General features: G+C 35.7%; 2 non-coding genes across 2 annotated transcripts; both read right to left on the bottom strand.

The window, feature by feature from the left end:
- Positions 1-397: 397 nt before the first annotated feature.
- On the bottom strand, positions 398-552 carry LOC143263523 (5.8S ribosomal RNA). Its single transcript, XR_013036942.1, has one exon. It is a non-coding gene; the product is annotated as a 5.8S ribosomal RNA (ribosomal RNA).
- A 1,326-nt stretch (positions 553-1,878) lies between these two features.
- LOC143263533 (small subunit ribosomal RNA) lies at positions 1,879-3,799 on the bottom strand. Its single transcript, XR_013036949.1, has one exon. It is a non-coding gene; the product is annotated as a small subunit ribosomal RNA (ribosomal RNA).
- Between the last annotated feature and the right edge of the window lie 13,701 nt (positions 3,800-17,500).

Here is a 17,500-nt window from a genome sequence, read left to right as displayed (position 1 = left end):
TACACAGTCTTCACATAGGACAGACTCGTGTAGTACGCTTTCGTGGGTTAAACCCATCTCGTTTCATTTCAGGCGACGTCGGGAGCGCGTTGAAAATGTACCAGTGAAATCTCGATAGTTCTACGGATACGAATCGTCCCGAAAAAGATTTTGTCACCGCTTCGAAGCGGTGTTTCAGACGGGCGGACGTATATAAAACATATACGACACACGACACCGCCTTCCACACTCACGCTAGTTCGAACACGATTTCCATCTCTCTCGAAGACTGTTAGACGTACGTAAAATTTCTCAATATTCATAGGACCGCGACAAACGCCGACGAAGCGCCCATCATTCGCTCGTACGTATATAGGCAACAAGTGCCATCAACGCAAGCAGTTTATAAGTACGTAAACGACCCTCAGCCAGGCGTGGTCCAGGAATTGTATCCGTGGACCGCAATGTGCGTTCGAAATGTCGATGTTCATGTGTCCTGCAGTTCACACGTTGACGCGCAATTAGCTGCGTTCTTCATCGACCCACGAGCCAAGTGATCCACCGTTCAGGGTAATTTTTCCCTTTTATTCTCTCATATATATAATGTGTATTTGCTATCCACCACATTTTTGTGTTATATTTCGGAACAAGCCGATACCCGAAGAGCTCCAACCAGCGCGCGAAGGAGATTCGGGAGTCGTCGTACAACGACATAATTGTCCCTTAAAGAACGAGATATTTCCGTCGAAACCATATATATATGTACGAGCAAATCCAAAACCACTGTTTTCTTGCAAGTTCGACGGTCGGAGCGAATAGAACATTGAAAAGCCTTCTATCGAAGAAACACAGAGAGTATATCACCTCCAAAAACGACGGGGATATGGATATTCAAACTGGACAATTATCAACCCGATACTGGATTCGAAAAGTTTCTCTCTCCTTTCGTCGTTATTTACACCGGACGGACTCACGGCCGGCTCTAGCTGGGTGTCATATATATATACGTCCCACGCTCATGCTGCCACTAGCGCGCAACAGAGTAGGGTGTCAATGACAACGACACAGCATTGAAACGAGCTACACAAGCCGGTCTCTCTTGATACCAATGTAAACGAGCATTAAGTTATCTTCAGACTGCCCGATATTTTCGTCCTTTGGACTTTCCCAACGATTCCTTTTTTTCTTTTTTTTTTACACCACAGCGAAGACTTGAGGAAGCGTGATTAGCACGCTCGCATCCCTCCCTGTCCTACTACAACTGTGTGTGTGTGTGTAAAGAAAGAAAAAAGAATACATTGGCTTTCTCTCTATCGAGAAGATGGCCTACGCAACGCAGATCAAAGGCCTAATACGTGTAATATAATACGCGTCTGGCCGTGTATAAATCACGCACGAATGATCTGGTCGGGCCCAACTCTTCTCGTACGCTTATTTTTCCGTGTTGAGGCACTATCATAAAATCACACAAACCCCAACACGTGTGTGTCTTGGAAGGAAGATGGCCTACGCAACGCAGATCAAAGGCCTAATACGTGTAGTACACACGTCTGCCGTGTAAATCACGCACGAATGATCTGGTCGGGCCCAACTCTTCTCCACCACACCACATCCCAACTTTGTACATTTTTATATATTTTTGTGCGTTGGGGCACCTTCATAATCACAAACCCCAACAACACATATATCTCTCTCTCTTTGAAAGATTTGTTGTGGCCTACGCAACGCAGATCAAAGGCCTAATACGTGTAGTACACACGTCTGGCCGTGTAAATCACGCACGAATGATCTGGCGGGCTCAACAATATCTTTTTTTTTTATATGAATTCTTATCCACAAACTAATCGAATTCATTTTCTCTCCTCCTCTCCTCTCTCTTTGAGATATATTGGAACATTGTAATGATCCTTCCGCAGGTTCACCTACGGAAACCTTGTTACGACTTTTACTTCCTCTAAATAATCAAGTTTGGTCATCTTCCCGGCATCATCGGCAATGCCGAAACATTGCCGCGCACCAGTCCGAAGACCTCACTAAATCATTCAATCGGTAGTAGCGACGGGCGGTGTGTACAAAGGGCAGGGACGTAATCAACGCGAGCTTATGACTCGCGCTTACTGGGAATTCCTCGTTCATGGGGAATAATTGCAAGCCCCAATCCCTAGCACGAAGGAGGTTCAGCGGGTTACCCGGGCCTTTCGGCCAGGGAACACACGCTGATTCCTTCAGTGTAGCGCGCGTGCGGCCCAGAACATCTAAGGGCATCACAGACCTGTTATTGCTCAATCTCGTGCGGCTAGAAGCCGCCTGTCCCTCTAAGAAGATTTGTTTGTACGTTGGTAGTAAAAACCCCACCGGCAGAAGCCGAGAGCCTTCGAGATACCATAATTACGTCTATTTAGCAGGCTAGAGTCTCGTTCGTTATCGGAATTAACCAGACAAATCGCTCCACCAACTAAGAACGGCCATGCACCACCACCCACCGAATCAAGAAAGAGCTATCAATCTGTCAATCCTTCCGGTGTCCGGGCCTGGTGAGGTTTCCCGTGTTGAGTCAAATTAAGCCGCAGGCTCCACTCCTGGTGGTGCCCTTCCGTCAATTCCTTTAAGTTTCAGCTTTGCAACCATACTTCCCCCGGAACCCAAAAGCTTTGGTTTCCCGGAAGCTGCCCGCCGAGTCATCGTAGGAACTTCGGCGGATCGCTAGCTGGCATCGTTTATGGTTAGAACTAGGGCGGTATCTGATCGCCTTCGAACCTCTAACTTTCGTTCTTGATTAATGAAAACATTTTTGGCAAATGCTTTCGCTTCTGTCCGTCTTGCGACGATCCAAGAATTTCACCTCTAACGTCGCAATACGAATGCCCCCATCTGTCCCTATTAATCATTACCTCGGGGTTCCGAAAACCAACAAAATAGAACCGAGGTCCTATTCCATTATTCCATGCACACAGTATTCAGGCGAAGGTAGCCTGCTTTGAGCACTCTAATTTGTTCAAAGTAAACGTACCGGCCCACCTCGACACTCAGTGAAGAGCACCGCGATGGGATATTAGTTGGACCGCCCCGTGAAGAGCAAAGCCCACCGGTAGGACGTACCACATAATGCCAGTTAAACACCGCGAGCGATGAACCGACACTGTGACACACAGATTCAACTACGAGCTTTTTAACCGCAACAACTTTAATATACGCTATTGGAGCTGGAATTACCGCGGCTGCTGGCACCAGACTTGCCCTCCAATGGATCCTCGTTAAAGGATTTAAAGTGTACTCATTCCGATTACGGGGCCTCGGATGAGTCCCGTATCGTTATTTTTCGTCACTACCTCCCCGTGCCGGGAGTGGGTAATTTGCGCGCCTGCTGCCTTCCTTGGATGTGGTAGCCGTTTCTCAGGCTCCCTCTCCGGAATCGAACCCTGATTCCCCGTTACCCGTTACAACCATGGTAGGCGCAGAACCTACCATCGACAGTTGATAAGGCAGACATTTGAAAGATGCGTCGCCGGTGCTATAAGACCATGCGATCAGCACAAAGTTATTCAGAGTCACCAAAGCAAACGATGGACGAGTGTAAACACCCGCCACCGATTGGTTTTGATCTAATAAAAGCGTTCCTACCATCTCTGGTCGGAACTCTGTTTTGCATGTATTAGCTCTAGAATTACCACAGTTATCCAAGTAAATTTTAGTACGATCTAAGAAACCATAACTGATTTAATGAGCCATTCGCGGTTTCACCTTAATACGGCATGTACTGAGACATGCATGGCTTAATCTTTGAGACAAGCATATGACTACTGGCAGGATCAACCAGGGAACTATACAATATGTATATATAAAATGGACAAAATTTAAATCCTTTTCCATCGTCGCCTGTTTCATATATATATGTCAGGTCGACACACCACTTTTCTCTTTCAAATATGTACAAGTTTTGCCACATTCCGCGCTTGTAACATATCTTCTTTAACGCTCAATTTCTTTCATTTTTCTACCATACAGATATTTTACCGTACGCCCAAAAACGTACGTATTATATTTTTGTTCTATCGTAAAATCACATTTTTCTACGTACGCCAGCTTCGTACGTTTCTATCTTTGCCTTCATAAAATCACAAGATAATTTTATCTTCAAGAGTCTCGCTATTAACATCTTGTAAGATAAATGTACGTCCCAGCTAAAACGTACAAATACTTCAAGTTAAGTAATAATATATCATCGCTATTGACAAATTTTTAAGATCCAAGACACAGTTCTCTCTATATGTTTTAATATTTTTTATGTACTCAAATATATTCAAAGGAAAAAGTACATGGGTGATGCCATAGTCGTGGAAGCGCGTACGCTCACGCTGATCTTCTGACCGCCGGAAGCACGAAACCTCTGATCTGGGCAAAATCGGCAAGCCGAGGAAGAACGGACAGGACACATGCTGGACTGGCGAGAAAGCGTGTTCTTCCGCTCGCGCTAGGCATTTCGATTTCTGACACCTCTTGATTTAAAAAATCAGTTTTTTGATAGTTTTCTCTCTCCACTGGGCTATTCATTTTAGCCACAGTTTTCAATTGGTACGATTTGCTTCCAAATCTTACAGATGCATTTTAAAAAATTTTTCCATCGCTCGGACAGAAGAGTCGATTGCTCAGTGAGTACGAGTATACATACAAAGTGCATACGGGTAACCAACCCCGTAGGGCTTGCCACATATGGGCCATTCGGTCAAAGACACCGACCCGTGGCCACGCTGTGTGGAGAAAAGTCCGTAACGTAAACGGCACGAAACAGTCAGGACCGAAGCCCCGAAGGAGCTCTGAGACAGCTTCTCGACCGAGATCGTAGAATTGGCCCAAAACCCGCTCTGCTCCGTCCGCCTCGCACGGACCGTGTATCTCTTATAGATACCGAACGGCCGGCAAGGACGCCGGCGCCGCCGGCCGAATAGCACGCGCGCTTATGAGTGTAAACCGCCGCGGCAACAGACCGCCCGGCCGTGCTGTTGTAACATAGCGCGTGAACGAACGAAAAAAAAATTTATAGTAAACATTAAAATAAATTACACTACCGTAAACTAGACAAAAAATTACACATTTTTTCCCAATATGAAAATTTTCACAAACTTTTCAAAGTCCCATCGCATCGAGTAAACTTTTTTAATAACGCTTCCGCACGATTCTAAATGCTTAATCCATATGTGAAATCGTTCACTGATCACGAATATCGTATTTAAAAAAATTACAAAAATTTATTTTTCCAAATAATCAAAAAAAACCGAAAAATCACAAGAGTAAAGTACCATTATTTTAAACAATATGTCGTTCTAAATGCTTAATCCCTATGTAAAAAAGTTATCTAAGCAAGAATATGTAATTGAAAAAAATTAGAAAAATTTATTTTAGCCGTAAATCGAAAATAATGGGGACACCGGAGCTGTTCGAAGCGCCGAGACGCGCCGCGTACGGCCGAATATTTTCCAAGTCCCAACGTACCGATCAAGAGTAAAGTACCATTTTCCTACATTAGATTTCGTTCTAAATGCTTAATCCCTATGTAAAAACGTTAGTTAAGCAAGAATATCGTATTTTTAAAAAAATCTAATGATAGGATTTCCCAGAAAATTGAAAAAACCGTAAAATGTCAAGAGTAAAGTGCCATTTTCTGACATTAGATTTCGTTCTAAATGCTTAATCCCTATGTAGAAACGTTAGTTAAGCAAGAATATCGTATTTTTAAAAAAATCTAATGATAGGATTTTTCAGAAAATTGAAAAAACCGTAAAATGTCAAGAGTAAAGTGCCCTTATTTTAAACAATGTATCGTTCTAAATGCTTAATCCCTATGTAAAAAAGTTATTTTAGCAGGAATATGTTATTGAAAAAAATTAGAAAAATTTATTTTAGCCGTAAATCGAAAATAATGGGGACACCGGAGCTGTTCGAAGCGCCGAGCGCGCCGCGTACGCCCGAATATTTTCAAAGTCCCAACGTACCGATCAAGAGTAAAGTACCATTTTCCTACATTAGATTTCGTTCTAAATGCTTAATCCCTATGTAAAAACGTTAGTTAAGCAAGAATATCGTATTTTTAAAAAAATCTAATGATAGGATTTTCCAGAAAATTGAAAAAACCGAAAAATGTCAAGAGTAAAGTGCCATTTTCTGACATTAGATTTCGTTCTAAATGCTTAATCCCTATGTAGAAACGTTAGTTAAGCAAGAATATCGTATTCTTAAAAAAATCTAATGATAGGATTTTTCAGAAAATTGAAAAAACCGTAAAATGTCAAGAGTAAAGTGCCCTTATTTTAAACAATGTATCGTTCTAAATGCTTAATCCCTATGTAAAAAAGTTATTTAAGCAAGAATATGTTATTGAATAAAATGAGAAAAATTTATTTTAGCCGTAAATCGAAAATAATGGATCGAGCGAATCGGTCGATTGCGCCGAGACGCGCTATGATGCAACAGACGAGCGATTGGAACGCCCGAATATTTTCAAAGTCCCAACGTACCGATCAAGAGTAAAGTACCATTTTCCTACATTAGATTTCGTTCTAAATGCTTAATCCCTATGTAAAAACGTTAGTTAAGCAAGAATATCGTATTTTTAAAAAAATCTAATGATAGGATTTCCCAGAAAATTGAAAAAACCGAAAAATGTCAAGAGTAAAGTGCCATTTTCTGACATTAGATTTCGTTCTAAATGCTTAATCCCTATGTAGAAACGTTAGTTAAGCAAGAATATCGTATTTTTAAAAAAATCTAATGATAGGATTTTTCAGAAAATTGAAAAAACCGTAAAATGTCAAGAGTAAAGTGCCCTTATTTTAAACAATGTATCGTTCTAAATGCTTAATCCATATGTAAAAAAGTTATTTAAGCAGGAATATGTTATTGAATAAAATGAGAAAAATTTATTTTAGCCGTAAATCGAAAATAATGGATCGAGCGAATCGGTCGATTGCGCCGAGACGCGCTATGATGCAACAGACGAGCGATTGGAACGCCCGAATATTTTCAAAGTCCCAACGTACCGATCAAGAGTAAAGTACCATTTTCCTACATTAGATTTCGTTCTAAATGCTTAATCCCTATGTAAAAACGTTAGTTAAGCAAGAATATCGTATTTTTAAAAAAATCTAATGATAGGATTTCCCAGAAAATTGAAAAAACCGAAAAATGTCAAGAGTAAAGTGCCATTTTCTGACATTAGATTTCGTTCTAAATGCTTAATCCCTATGTAGAAACGTTAGTTAAGCAAGAATATCGTATTTTTAAAAAAATCTAATGATAGGATTTTTCAGAAAATTGAAAAAACCGTAAAATGTCAAGAGTAAAGTGCCCTTATTTTAAACAATGTATCGTTCTAAATGCTTAATTCCTATGTAAAAAAGTTATTTAAGCAGGAATATGTTATTGAAAAAAATTAGAAAAATTTATTTTAGCCGTAAATCGAAAATAATGGATCGAGCGAATCGGTCGATTGCGCCGAGACGCGCTATGATGCAACAGACGAGCGATTGGAACGCCCGAATATTTTCAAAGTCCCAACGTACCGATCAAGAGTAAAGTACCATTTTCCTACATTAGATTTCGTTCTAAATGCTTAATCCCTATGTAAAAACGTTAGTTAAGCAAGAATATCGTATTTTTAAAAAAATCTAATGATAGGATTTCCCAGAAAATTGAAAAAACCGAAAAATGTCAAGAGTAAAGTGCCATTTTCTGACATTAGATTTCGTTCTAAATGTTTAATCCCTATGTAGAAACGTTAGTTAAGCAAGAATATCGTATTTTTAAAAAAATCTAATGATAGGATTTTTCAGAAAATTGAAAAAACCGTAAAATGTCAAGAGTAAAGTGCCCTTATTTTAAACAATGTATCGTTCTAAATGCTTAATCCATATGTAAAAAAGTTATTTAAGCAGGAATATGTTATTGAATAAAATGAGAAAAATTTATTTTAGCCGTAAATCGAAAATAATTGATCGAGCGAATCGGTCGATTGCGCCGAGACGCGCTATGATGCAACAGACGAGCGATTGGAACGCCCGAATATTTTCAAAGTCCCAACGTACCGATCAAGAGTAAAGTACCATTTTCCTACATTAGATTTCGTTCTAAATGCTTAATCCCTATGTAAAAACGTTAGTTAAGCAAGAATATCGTATTTTTAAAAAAATCTAATGATAGGATTTCCCAGAAAATTGAAAAAACCGAAAAATGTCAAGAGTAAAGTGCCATTTTCTGACATTAGATTTCGTTCTAAATGCTTAATCCCTATGTAGAAACGTTAGTTAAGCAAGAATATCGTATTTTTAAAAAAATCTAATGATAGGATTTTTCAGAAAATTGAAAAAACCGTAAAATGTCAAGAGTAAAGTGCCCTTATTTTAAACAATGTATCGTTCTAAATGCTTAATCCCTATGTAAAAAAGTTATTTAAGCAGGAATATGTTATTGAATAAAATGAGAAAAATTTATTTTAGCCGTAAATCGAAAATAATGGATCGAGCGAATCGGTCGATTGCGCCGAGACGCGCTATGATGCAACAGACGAGCGATTGGAACGCCCGAATATTTTCAAAGTCCCAACGTACCGATCAAGAGTAAAGTACCATTTTCCTACATTAGATTTCGTTCTAAATGCTTAATCCCTATGTAAAAACGTTAGTTAAGCAAGAATATCGTATTTTTAAAAAAATCTAATGATAGGATTTCCCAGAAAATTGAAAAAACCGTAAAATGTCAAGAGTAAAGTGCCATTTTCTGACATTAGATTTCGTTCTAAATGCTTAATCCCTATGTAGAAACGTTAGTTAAGCAAGAATATCGTATTTTTAAAAAAATCTAATGATAGGATTTTTCAGAAAATTGAAAAAACCGTAAAATGTCAAGAGTAAAGTGCCCTTATTTTAAACAATGTATCGTTCTAAATGCTTAATCCCTATGTAAAAAAGTTATTTTAGCAGGAATATGTTATTGAAAAAAATTAGAAAAATTTATTTTAGCCGTAAATCGAAAATAATGGGGACACCGGAGCTGTTCGAAGCGCCGAGCGCGCCGCGTACGCCCGAATATTTTCAAAGTCCCAACGTACCGATCAAGAGTAAAGTACCATTTTCCTACATTAGATTTCGTTCTAAATACTTAATCCCTATGTAAAAACGTTAGTTAAGCAAGAATATCGTATTTTTAAAAAAATCTAATGATAGGATTTTCCAGAAAATTGAAAAAACCGAAAAATGTCAAGAGTAAAGTGCCATTTTCTGACATTAGATTTCGTTCTAAATGCTTAATCCCTATGTAGAAACGTTAGTTAAGCAAGAATATCGTATTCTTAAAAAAATCTAATGATAGGATTTTTCAGAAAATTGAAAAAACCGTAAAATGTCAAGAGTAAAGTGCCCTTATTTTAAACAATGTATCGTTCTAAATGCTTAATCCCTATGTAAAAAAGTTATTTAAGCAAGAATATGTTATTGAATAAAATGAGAAAAATTTATTTTAGCCGTAAATCGAAAATAATGGATCGAGCGAATCGGTCGATTGCGCCGAGACGCGCTATGATGCAACAGACGAGCGATTGGAACGCCCGAATATTTTCAAAGTCCCAACGTACCGATCAAGAGTAAAGTACCATTTTCCTACATTAGATTTCGTTCTAAATGCTTAATCCCTATGTAAAAACGTTAGTTAAGCAAGAATATCGTATTTTTAAAAAAATCTAATGATAGGATTTCCCAGAAAATTGAAAAAACCGAAAAATGTCAAGAGTAAAGTGCCATTTTCTGACATTAGATTTCGTTCTAAATGCTTAATCCCTATGTAGAAACGTTAGTTAAGCAAGAATATCGTATTTTTAAAAAAAATCTAATGATAGGATTTTTCAGAAAATTGAAAAAACCGTAAAATATCAAGAGTAAAGTGCCCTTATTTTAAACAATGTATCGTTCTAAATGCTTAATCCCTATGTAAAAAAGTTATTTAAGCAGGAATATGTTATTGAATAAAATGAGAAAAATTTATTTTAGCCGTAAATCGAAAATAATGGATCGAGCGAATCGGTCGATTGCGCCGAGACGCGCTATGATGCAACAGACGAGCGATTGGAACGCCCGAATATTTTCAAAGTCCCAACGTACCGATCAAGAGTAAAGTACCATTTTCCTACATTAGATTTCGTTCTAAATGCTTAATCCCTATGTAAAAACGTTAGTTAAGCAAGAATATCGTATTTTTAAAAAAATCTAATGATAGGATTTTCCAGAAAATTGAAAAAACCGAAAAATGTCAAGAGTAAAGTGCCATTTTCTGACATTAGATTTCGTTCTAAATGCTTAATCCCTATGTAGAAACGTTAGTTAAGCAAGAATATCGTATTTTTAAAAAAATCTAATGATAGGATTTTTCAGAAAATTGAAAAAACCGTAAAATGTCAAGAGTAAAGTGCCCTTATTTTAAACAATGTATCGTTCTAAATGCTTAATCCCTATGTAAAAAAGTTATTTAAGCAGGAATATGTTATTGAATAAAATGAGAAAAATTATTTTAGCCGTAATCGAAAATAATGGATCGAGCGAATCGGTCGATTGCGCCGAGACGCGCTATGATGCAACAGACGAGCGATTGGAACGCCCGAATATTTTCAAAGTCCCAACGTACCGATCAAGAGTAAAGTACCATTTTCCTACATTAGATTTCGTTCTAAATGCTTAATCCCTATGTAAAAACGTTAGTTAAGCAAGAATATCGTATTTTTAAAAAAATCTAATGATAGGATTTCCCAGAAAATTGAAAAAACCGAAAAATGTCAAGAGTAAAGTGCCATTTTCTGACATTAGATTTCGTTCTAAATGCTTAATCCCTATGTAGAAACGTTAGTTAAGCAAGAATATCGTATTTTTAAAAAAATCTAATGATAGGATTTTTCAGAAAATTGAAAAAACCGTAAAATATCAAGAGTAAAGTGCCCTTATTTTAAACAATGTATCGTTCTAAATGCTTAATCCCTATGTAAAAAAGTTATTTTAGCAGGAATATGTTATTGAAAAAAATTAGAAAAATTTATTTTAGCCGTAAATCGAAAATAATGGGGACACCGGAGCTGTTCGAAGCGCCGAGCGCGCCGCGTACGCCCGAATATTTTCAAAGTCCCAACGTACCGATCAAGAGTAAAGTACCATTTTCCTACATTAGATTTCGTTCTAAATACTTAATCCCTATGTAAAAACGTTAGTTAAGCAAGAATATCGTATTTTTAAAAAAATCTAATGATAGGATTTTCCAGAAAATTGAAAAAACCGAAAAATGTCAAGAGTAAAGTGCCATTTTCTGACATTAGATTTCGTTCTAAATGCTTAATCCCTATGTAGAAACGTTAGTTAAGCAAGAATATCGTATTCTTAAAAAAATCTAATGATAGGATTTTTCAGAAAATTGAAAAAACCGTAAAATGTCAAGAGTAAAGTGCCCTTATTTTAAACAATGTATCGTTCTAAATGCTTAATCCCTATGTAAAAAAGTTATTTAAGCAAGAATATGTTATTGAATAAAATGAGAAAAATTTATTTTAGCCGTAAATCGAAAATAATGGATCGAGCGAATCGGTCGATTGCGCCGAGACGCGCTATGATGCAACAGACGAGCGATTGGAACGCCCGAATATTTTCCAAAGTCCCAACGTACCGATCAAGAGTAAAGTACCATTTTCCTACATTAGATTTCGTTCTAAATGCTTAATCCCTATGTAAAAACGTTAGTTAAGCAAGAATATCGTATTTTTAAAAAAATCTAATGATAGGATTTCCCAGAAAATTGAAAAACCGAAAAATGTCAAGAGTAAAGTGCCATTTTCTGACATTAGATTTCGTTCTAAATGCTTAATCCCTATGTAGAAACGTTAGTTAAGCAAGAATATCGTATTTTTAAAAAAAATCTAATGATAGGATTTTTCAGAAAATTGAAAAAACCGTAAAATATCAAGAGTAAAGTGCCCTTATTTTAAACAATGTATCGTTCTAAATGCTTAATCCCTATGTAAAAAAGTTATTTAAGCAGGAATATGTTATTGAATAAAATGAGAAAAATTTATTTTAGCCGTAAATCGAAAATAATGGATCGAGCGAATCGGTCGATTGCGCCGAGACGCGCTATGATGCAACAGACGAGCGATTGGAACGCCCGAATATTTTCAAAGTCCCAACGTACCGATCAAGAGTAAAGAACCATTTTCCTACATTAGATTTCGTTCTAAATGCTTAATCCCTATGTAAAAACGTTAGTTAAGCAAGAATATCGTATTTTTAAAAAAATCTAATGATAGGATTTTCAGAAAATTGAAAAAACCGAAAAATGTCAAGAGTAAAGTGCCATTTTCTGACATTAGATTTCGTTCTAAATGCTTAATCCCTATGTAGAAACGTTAGTTAAGCAAGAATATCGTATTTTTAAAAAAATCTAATGATAGGATTTTTCAGAAAATTGAAAAAACCGTAAAATATCAAGAGTAAAGTGCCCTTATTTTAAACAATGTATCGTTCTAAATGCTTAATCCCTATGTAAAAAAGTTATTTTAGCAGGAATATGTTATTGAAAAAAATTAGAAAAATTTATTTTAGCCGTAAATCGAAAATAATGGGGACACGGAGCTGTTCGAAGCGCCGAGCGCGCCGCGTACGCCCGAATATTTTCAAAGTCCCAACGTACCGATCAAGAGTAAAGTACCATTTTCCTACATTAGATTTCGTTCTAAATACTTAATCCCTATGTAAAAACGTTAGTTAAGCAAGAATATCGTATTTTTAAAAAAAATCTAATGATAGGATTTTCCAGAAAATTGAAAAAACCGAAAATGTCAAGAGTAAAGTGCCATTTTCTGACATTAGATTTCGTTCTAAATGCTTAATCCCTATGTAGAAACGTTAGTTAAGCAAGAATATCGTATTCTTAAAAAAATCTAATGATAGGATTTTTCAGAAAATTGAAAAAACCGTAAAATGTCAAGAGTAAAGTGCCCTTATTTTAAACAATGTATCGTTCTAAATGCTTAATCCCTATGTAAAAAAGTTATTTAAGCAAGAATATGTTATTGAATAAAATGAGAAAAATTTATTTTAGCCGTAAATCGAAAATAATGGATCGAGCGAATCGGTCGATTGCGCCGAGACGCGCTATGATGCAACAGACGAGCGATTGGAACGCCCGAATATTTTCAAAGTCCCAACGTACCGATCAAGAGTAAAGTACCATTTTCCTACATTAGATTTCGTTCTAAATGCTTAATCCCTATGTAAAAACGTTAGTTAAGCAAGAATATCGTATTTTTAAAAAAATCTAATGATAGGATTTCCCAGAAAATTGAAAAAACCGAAAAATGTCAAGAGTAAAGTGCCATTTTCTGACATTAGATTTCGTTCTAAATGCTTAATCCCTATGTAGAAACGTTAGTTAAGCAAGAATATCGTATTCTTAAAAAAATCTAATGATAGGATTTTTCAGAAAATTGAAAAAACCGTAAAATGTCAAGAGTAAAGTGCCCTTATTTTAAACAATGTATCGTTCTAAATGCTTAATCCCTATGTAAAAAAGTTATTTAAGCAAGAATATGTTATTGAATAAAATGAGAAAAATTTATTTTAGCCGTAAATCGAAAATAATGGATCGAGCGAATCGGTCGATTGCGCCGAGACGCGCTATGATGCAACAGACGAGCGATTGGAACGCCCGAATATTTTCAAAGTCCCAACGTACCGATCAAGAGTAAAGTACCATTTTCCTACATTAGATTTCGTTCTAAATGCTTAATCCCTATGTAAAAAACGTTAGTTAAGCAAGAATATCGTATTTTTAAAAAAATCTAATGATAGGATTTCCCAGAAAATTGAAAAAACCGAAAAATGTCAAGAGTAAAGGTGCCATTTTCTGACATTAGATTTCGTTCTAAATGCTTAATCCCTATGTAGAAACGTTAGTTAAGCAAGAATATCGTATTTTTAAAAAAATCTAATGATAGGATTTTTCAGAAAATTGAAAAAACCGTAAAATGTCAAGAGTAAAGTGCCCTTATTTTAAACAATGTATCGTTCTAAATGCTTAATCCATATGTAAAAAAGTTATTTAAGCAGGAATATGTTATTGAATAAAATGAGAAACATTTATTTTAGCCGTAAATCGAAAATAATGGATCGAGCGAATCGGTCGATTGCGCCGAGACGCGCTATGATGCAACAGACGAGCGATTGGAACGCCCGAATATTTTCAAAGTCCCAACGTACCGATCAAGAGTAAAGTACCATTTTCCTACATTAGATTTCGTTCTAAATGCTTAATCCCTATGTAAAAACGTTAGTTAAGCAAGAATATCGTATTTTTAAAAAAATCTAATGATAGGATTTCCCAGAAAATTGAAAAAACCGAAAAATGTCAAGAGTAAAGTGCCATTTTTCTGACATTAGATTTCGTTCTAAATGCTTAATCCCTATGTAGAAACGTTAGTTAAGCAAGAATATCGTATTTTTAAAAAAAATCTAATGATAGGATTTTTCAGAAAATTGAAAAAACCGTAAAATGTCAAGAGTAAAGTGCCCTTATTTTAAACAATGTATCGTTCTAAATGCTTAATTCCTATGTAAAAAAGTTATTTAAGCAGGAATATGTTATTGAAAAAAATTAGAAAAATTTATTTTAGCCGTAAATCGAAAATAATGGATCGAGCGAATCGGTCGATTGCGCCGAGACGCGCTATGATGCAACAGACGAGCGATTGGAACGCCCGAATATTTTCAAAGTCCCAACGTACCGATCAAGAGTAAAGTACCATTTTCCTACATTAGATTTCGTTCTAAATGCTTAATCCCTATGTAAAAACGTTAGTTAAGCAAGAATATCGTATTTTTAAAAAAATCTAATGATAGGATTTCCCAGAAAATTGAAAAAACCGAAAAATGTCAAGAGTAAAGTGCCATTTTCTGACATTAGATTTCGTTCTAAATGTTTAATCCCTATGTAGAAACGTTAGTTAAGCAAGAATATCGTATTTTTAAAAAAATCTAATGATAGGATTTTTCAGAAAATTGAAAAAACCGTAAAATGTCAAGAGTAAAGTGCCCTTATTTTAAACAATGTATCGTTCTAAATGCTTAATCCTTATGTAAAAAAGTTATTTAAGCAGGAATATGTTATGAATAAAATGAGAAAAATTTATTTTAGCCGTAAATCGAAAATAATTGATCGAGCGAATCGGTCGATTGCGCCGAGACGCGCTATGATGCAACAGACGAGCGATTGGAACGCCCGAATATTTTCAAAGTCCCAACGTACCGATCAAGAGTAAAGTACCATTTTCCTACATTAGATTTCGTTCTAAATGCTTAATCCCTATGTAAAAACGTTAGTTAAGCAAGAATATCGTATTTTTAAAAAAATCTAATGATAGGATTTCCCAGAAAATTGAAAAAACCGAAAAATGTCAAGAGTAAAGTGCCATTTTCTGACATTAGATTTCGTTCTAAATGCTTAATCCCTATGTAGAAACGTTAGTTAAGCAAGAATATCGTATTTTAAAAAAATCTAATGATAGGATTTTTCAGAAATTGAAAAAACCGTAAAATGTCAAGAGTAAAGTGCCCTTATTTTAAACAATGTATCGTTCTAAATGCTTAATCCCTATGTAAAAAAGTTATTTAAGCAGGAATATGTTATTGAATAAAATGAGAAAAATTTATTTTAGCCGTAAATCGAAAATAATGGATCGAGCGAATCGGTCGATTGCGCCGAGACGCGCTATGATGCAACAGACGAGCGATTGGAACGCCCGAATATTTTCAAAGTCCCAACGTACCGATCAAGAGTAAAGTACCATTTTCCTACATTAGATTTCGTTCTAAATGCTTAATCCCTATGTAAAAACGTTAGTTAAGCAAGAATATCGTATTTTTAAAAAAATCTAATGATAGGATTTCCCAGAAAATTGAAAAAAACCGTAAAATGTCAAGAGTAAAGTGCCATTTTCTGACATTAGATTTCGTTCTAAATGCTTAATCCCTATGTAGAAACGTTAGTTAAGCAAGAATATCGTATTTTTAAAAAAATCTAATGATAGGATTTTTCAGAAAATTGAAAAAACCGTAAAATGTCAAGAGTAAAGTGCCCTTATTTTAAACAATGTATCGTTCTAAATGCTTAATCCCTATGTAAAAAAGTTATTTTAGCAGGAATATGTTATTGAAAAAATTAGAAAAATTTATTTTAGCCGTAAATCGAAAATAATGGGGACACCGGAGCTGTTCGAAGCGCCGAGCGCGCCGCGTACGCCCGAATATTTTCAAAGTCCCAACGTACCGATCAAGAGTAAAGTACCATTTTCCTACATTAGATTTCGTTCTAAATACTTAATCCCTATGTAAAAACGTTAGTTAAGCAAGAATATCGTATTTTTAAAAAATCTAATGATAGGATTTTCCAGAAAATTGAAAAAACCGAAAAATGTCAAGAGTAAAGTGCCATTTTCTGACATTAGATTTCGTTCTAAATGCTTAATCCCTATGTAGAAACGTTAGTTAAGCAAGAATATCGTATTCTTAAAAAAATCTAATGATAGGATTTTTCAGAAAATTGAAAAAACCGTAAAATGTCAAGAGTAAAGTGCCCTTATTTTAAACAATGTATCGTTCTAAATGCTTAATCCCTATGTAAAAAAGTTATTAAGCAAGAATATGTTATTGAATAAAATGAGAAAAATTTATTTTAGCCGTAAATCGAAAATAATGGATCGAGCGAATCGGTCGATTGCGCCGAGACGCGCTATGATGCAACAGACGAGCGATTGGAACGCCCGAATATTTTCAAAGTCCCAACGTACCGATCAAGAGTAAAGTACCATTTTTCCTACATTAGATTCGTTCTAAATGCTTAATCCCTATGTAAAAACGTTAGTTAAGCAAGAATATCGTATTTTTAAAAAAATCTAATGATAGGATTTCCCAGAAAATTGAAAAAACCGAAAAATGTCAAGAGTAAAGTGCCATTTTCTGACATTAGATTTCGTTCTAAATGCTTAATCCCTATGTAGAAACGTTAGTTAAGCAAGAATATCGTATTTTTAAAAAAAATCTAATGATAGGATTTTTCAGAAAATTGAAAAAAACCGTAAAATATCAAGAGTAAAGTGCCCTTATTTTAAACAATGTATCGTTCTAAATGCTTAATCCCTATGTAAAAAAGTTATTTAAGCAGGAATATGTTATTGAATAAAATGAGAAAAATTTATTTTAGCCGTAAATCGAAAATAATGGATCGAGCGAATCGGTCGATTGCGCCGAGACGCGCTATGATGCAACAGACGAGCGATTGGAACGCCCGAATATTTTCAAAGTCCCAACGTACCGATCAAGAGTAAAGTACCATTTTCCTACATTAGATTTCGTTCTAAATGCTTAATCCCTATGTAAAAACGTAGTTAAGCAAGAATATCGTATTTTAAAAAAATCTAATGATAGGATTTTCCAGAAAATTGAAAAAA

This window comes from Megalopta genalis, unplaced genomic scaffold (genome assembly GCF_051020955.1).
Source record: "Megalopta genalis isolate 19385.01 unplaced genomic scaffold, iyMegGena1_principal scaffold0700, whole genome shotgun sequence".
Classification (NCBI taxonomy): domain Eukaryota; kingdom Metazoa; phylum Arthropoda; class Insecta; order Hymenoptera; family Halictidae; genus Megalopta; species Megalopta genalis.
This window is presented reverse-complemented; position numbering and strand designations above follow the sequence as displayed.